Below are 6,000 nucleotides of genomic sequence, written 5' to 3'. Positions count from 1 at the left end.
ATATATATATATATATATATATATAGCGTGAAACACACATATGGAAGGAAAAAAATCATTCCAAATTTTACTTTGTCTACGATCACGTTTCTAACTCTGGCTGGTTTCGAAACTTTTTCCTATCCTTTTTCTATGTTTCTTATGCTTCTTGTTGGATTTTTGTATTGTTTGGGTGAAAAAGAGATACGTTTCGTTTGACTCCATCTTGATGCTTGAGACGTACGCGATTCGAGAATAAAAAAGATCCTGCGATCTTTCGACGAATGTTTCCTTTCACGATTCTTTGTGATTAATTCGACGACGTAGATTTATATAAGTTATTATTAATATCTTAGTTTTTGAGTTGATTAAAGGAAACATTAATCCTTTAATCCCTTCAAAGGATTCAAATACAGACTCGTCTTTGACTACGTCATATCTCTTTGTAAGTGGTGGTTCGATCACAGAGCCCGACTCGATGTTGTAAGGGAAGGAAGAGAGAGGATTCAATGTTTTCCAATCCAGATTTGAAACTTGGAAGTGTACGGTATCACTATTTGAGAGTTTCTCGTCGAACATCATTGGATTCCTTCAATTCACTTCTTCCAAAATAAAAAAAGAAAAAAAAGAAAAATTCATTTTTCAATTCTTTCTCACACTTTTTCTCTTCTTCCATAAGGTATCTCTCGTTGCGATTAAGAAAAGACGGATATCTCGTTTCTCTCTTTCTTATTACGTTCTTATATTAAACGCCTCTCCTCTAATCCCCTCGTTTATAATACGATCACTGTGTAACCAATCGCATCCCAGCTATCCTGCCGCGCATCATCGTTTCACGAAAGGACGGAAGGAGGCATCGATCCCACTGATCCCCCAGTCATCCCACGTGGCGCATTTGTTTCGACTGCCACGTGGAATTGGCGATTTCCACGGGGGTATAAATGGCGTCTGTGACGACACGTTGGTCGCGGATTCAACCGAGCCATCATCAATTTACCCGATCCCATTATGCTCCACGATCTCTTAGGTCTTCTAAATCATGTAGCACGTTGTGCTATTCCTTTATCGTTATCCGACCAACACTTCTCGAGGGCTTGTAACCCCTCGGAATGGAGGCCATGGGATCGCGATTATTTTTATTGATGTAACGATTTGACGAGTTTTCGATTGGAAAGTTTATTAAACAAGTTTGAGGCGTCGTTTCGAACCAATGAATTTATCATAATGCTCGATCGTATATTTTAAATGATATAGCTTCGAAACCAGCATCGTTATTTGCGTCAAAGCTACTTCACTGAATAAAATTATACATAAATATTTTTTTGTTTATGTATATATATAGAATGATGAAAGAGACAATAATAATAATTCCAGGATTGATTGATTTATTTATATATATATATGTGTGTATAATAAATTTAAAATTAAATTTAAAAACATGCAGATCGATGTAGAATAGATTCTAAAAATCAATTGTTCGAATATAAAAGTATAAATATGCAGAGATATCGAAGAAAGGAAGGAAAAGAAGGAAATGGAGAAAATTCTTCACTAAATCTACCAAATTCATTCACCAATCTACCAAAAAAGGAAAAGAAAAAATGTAAATTGCGAGAATCGAAAGATATTCTTCTAATTTTATATACATGATATGTATATATATATATATTTTTTTTTATTACAACCACTATTCTCACGATCTCATAAAGAAGAAAAAGAAGAAGAAGAAGAAGAAAAACAAAAGCTAATAAAATGATAATAATCGAAACACGGGAACTGAATCTCTTCGATTCCCCTGTTTCCAATTTGCATACGCAAACATTTAATATTCCTGCCCGAGAAACAATCACTGATTGCGTTTTATACAAGGCTAACACAATAATTAAGGAAGAACAACTTTCGAGAGAGGGGAAAAACACACCGATTTAATCAGTTTCTCTCTTCACCTGATCGTCCGGATCGCCGTCCTGTTATACCGACCGATGAACAAATCATCAGTTCTGTTATTGGTCACACCGGAACGTAATTAATTCGAATCGGGTTCACGAGCCTAGTGTTTCATCGCCTACTAGCGTTCAACCTACATTCCCACGGAATCGCATTTTCGTCTCACGATTAATCACCTGTTTTTTTTTTTTTTTCTTTCTTTCTTTCTTTTTTTGACTCGTTTGGTCTCGTTTCACCTCGCGTTCTAACTGGAATTCGATCGTAATAGTTGTTCGTTCGTCGTCATCGAACGATCGAGGTTTTTAAAATTGGAACGGATGTTGCTTTCTTGCCTTTCTTTGTAGTGCTGTGACCACGAAAGTCCTAGCTTTGGGAATGTGATTTTTATTATTATTTATTTTTTTTGTTGACTTTTTCAAATTGAAAATTTGAAATTTTTTTCATCGCGTTATGGGTAACTTTGGGGGACGTTTCGATTTTCTTTTTTTTTTGGTGGTTTGACATTGCTTTTTCGATTTTTGATTTATTAATATGTAAATTCGTAGATTTTGGAATAAAATTACGGAATAATTTTTGGAATTATTTAGAATACTTTAAATGTACTATTTGTAGAAATTCTTTTCGGATTATCCAGAAAATTTTGATAAGGTTTTTTCACAAATGACATTATAGTTAGTTAATTTAAATTAACTTCAATTAAAAGAAAAAATACAACCAAAGTTTGTGTGTTATGCTATATATTTTTTTACGGCAAAATGGTAATTCACTTAACAAAATATTTCGTAAAAGGGAAGCGTAATTTCTGATATTTCACTCAAAACTGGAAATATTTTCATAGAGAAAATATGGTACAGAAAAATCATAGAAGCGAAGAAAGTGAATTAAATTAGATAGAAAAAAAAAAAATTATTAAATTAAATAGAAAAGTAAATAATTTTGAAATTCTTTCGGTATATGAATTGGCATTAAATTTTCAAGATAGCTCATTTAGCAACCCGTGATCTGCTATTTTATAACTCGAAAAAATTGAATTAATTCTATAGAAAATATCCCCTTGCATACGAAACGGATAAATTCTCATTTCTTCATTCCAATGAACCGTGCAATGTTAATCCTATGTAAAATGCAGAAATTCTCTGCGTGCAGCTTAAAATATCGATTCTCTTAAAAAATAACTTTATTCGTCGTCATAAAGTCAACGTTTATCCAACGGAAACAATCGCTCATCGAAATTATGGTGAATACACCATGGTGTATCCGTTTTTAATGGTAAGTAAGACAAATTGCGCGATAGTTTGGTAGTCGTTAAACAAGCTATCGAGACTTTAATACGTCTTAAAAACGACCGATAATTGCACGTTGAGAGATATACGCTTCGCTTAAAACTTCCTGCTGGCCAATGCCGATAGCGGAACCTAGAAGTATGAAATATTCATGCGCGCTCAATCTCTTCCAGAAGCCATGTTGAAATTGTTTCACGATGCTCACCTTTCGATTCGCTTATTACTCTATTATTACTTGTTAAGTTATTTAAAAAAATTCTTTCGTTGTTATATTTTTGCCCCCCTTTTTTAAAACAAAGATTTAACGAGGAATCGATTTATTGTGATTATTACAAGATACTTAATATAATTATATTTAAATTTCATACCAATTTTTCATGGCTTTTTCTAGAAACCATGTCGAAATTGCTCACTTTTCGATTCGCTTATTATTCTATTATTACTTGTTAAGTTATTTAAAAAAATTCTTTCGCTGTTATATTTTTGCCCCCCTTTTTTAAATAAAGATTTAACGAGGAATCGATTTATTGTGATTATTACAAGATACTTAATATAATTATATTTAAATTTCATACCAATTTTTCATGGTTTTTTCTAGAAACCATGTCGAAATTGCTCACTTTTCGATTCGCTTATTATTCTATTATTACTTGTTAAGTTATTTAAAAAAATTCTTTCGTTGTTATATTTTTGCCACCCTTTTTTAAAACAAAGATTTAACGAAGAATCGATTTATTACGATTATTTTCGTATTACAAGATACTTAATATAATTATATTTAAATTTCATACACGAAATTTTCATAGCTCGTTCTAGAAGCCATGCTGAAATCATGTTTTAACTCGTTTATTACTTATTAAGTTATTTAAAGAAATTCTTTCGCTATTATATTTTTGCCCCCCTTTTTTAAACAAAGATTTAACGAGGAATCAATTTATTATGATTATTTTCGTATTAAAAGATACTTAATATAATTATATTTAAATTTCATACTAATTTTTAGAAGCCATGTCGAAATTGTTCATCTTTCAATTCGCTTATTACTCTTATTATTACTTATTAAGTTATTTAAAAAAATTCTTATTACATTTTTGTCTTCCTTTTTTTAAAAAAGATTTAACGAGAAATTTATTATTTTCATATTACAAGATACTTAATATCACAATATTTAAGTTTTATACACGAAATTTTTATGGCTCCTTCTAGAAACCACATCGAAGTTGCTTATTGCTTCATTAGTTATTTAAAAAAGTTATTTAAAAAAGTTCTCTCGCTATTATATTTTTATCTTTCTTTTTTCAAATAAAGATTTAACGAGGGATCGATTTGTTATAATTATTTTCGTGTATTACAAGATTTCACGAAATTTTTATAGCTCCTTTTAGAAAGCACGTCGAATCCGTTTATTATTTCATTATTAAGTTATTTAAAAAAATTCTTCCACTATTATATTTTTTTTCTCTTTTCTCAAATAAAGAGAGATCGATTTATTATGATTATTTTTGTATAGCAAGATACTCAATATCGTAACATTTAAATTTAATTTCAGAAATTCAAAAGGAATTAGAAAAGAAAAAAAAAGAAAAGAGAAAACATATTTCTGAAATAATAATAAATCCACAATTTATTATAAGTAATAGGCGCGAGCATGACTCCTACTAAGAAAGAAACGTGAAATTCGTGAACGCGTGATTCCACGAATAATTGCCAGGCACAGTCGTACTTTGTGCCTAATTGGTCATCGATTGACAATTTGGATAATGTAGATAATGCACGATAGACTCGTGGAATGGTATGCCATGATTGCGGCGGGCCGCATTTGAATATTACTGGAACCTTGTCGTTACTGGATTTTGGCGAATGCGGTACATCAGAACCGGAAACCGGTTCGAGTACGTACTTACTACACGACCCCGATTAGAAGACGGTATAAGCACGGGGTGGTGATTCGTGCGGTTAATCGGTCAGAAACGCCCATGTCTCGTCGTGTAACCACTTTACACGATCGTTAAAACGAATCGAGAATCGCGTTCATAAATTTCCTCCCCGTCGAAATCCTCCACCTCGAAAATTCAAAATTCCCGCCAATTTTCAAACCTTACATCGCCCATCCATCCAATTAAATAATGCCCTTTCCTCCTCTCCTTTCCTTCTCTCTATCCCTCTGTTAAAGTTATCGACGCTTATCGACGCTTTCAGTTTTCATTTCGACTTTGCAACTAGATATATATATTATTGACATTTCGAACACCACAGCGCGAATTTATCGAATTGATAAGGTGTTGATATATCGATTCCGTCTCCATATATAAATATCTGTGCGATATTAAAATACGTATATTTTACATATGGTATATAAAGGGGTGGAAATTTATTATTAAACAGAGTTTCATTCGCTAGCCCCCTTTGAAAATGATGCAATATTTTCTCCGTTCGTTGAGATAAACTTCACTTTCTCGAAATAATTTCGTATAATATCGACGGGGTAAACTTTCTCTCTTTTTTATTTTTTTCAAACACAAATATCATCAAAAATTGCACGAACGAAACTTTTTAAACAAAATATGGCATTGCTCTAATTAAATAAGAAATTTTTTTCTTATGAGGAAACGAAGTTAATATTATTTATACCTCCGTTACATTACGAACGATTTTATCATCCGACCACCGACCGAGAGATAGCATCTTAATTTTCCACTGTCACGAAACGGGTAATGTGCACGTATATGCATATTCGTACGTATTGCAACGTGGCCATCGTGATTTACGACTTTATTATTTCAAATATGCG

The 6,000-nt window shown here is 32.1% G+C and overlaps 1 protein-coding gene across 1 annotated transcript in view; it reads right to left on the bottom strand.

The window, feature by feature from the left end:
• LOC122712177 (potassium voltage-gated channel protein Shaw-like) overlaps window positions 1-6,000 on the bottom strand; it is a 40,188-nt gene that overhangs the window by 6,470 nt on the left and 27,718 nt on the right. The gene's annotated exons all lie outside the window — the stretch shown is intronic.

The sequence above is a fragment of the Apis laboriosa genome, unplaced genomic scaffold (assembly GCF_014066325.1).
Source record: "Apis laboriosa isolate Shangri-la unplaced genomic scaffold, ASM1406632v1 scaffold19_cov150, whole genome shotgun sequence".
NCBI lineage: Eukaryota > Metazoa > Arthropoda > Insecta > Hymenoptera > Apidae > Apis > Apis laboriosa.
Note: the sequence above shows the minus strand (reverse complement) of the source record. Positions and strands in the feature narration are given on the sequence as shown.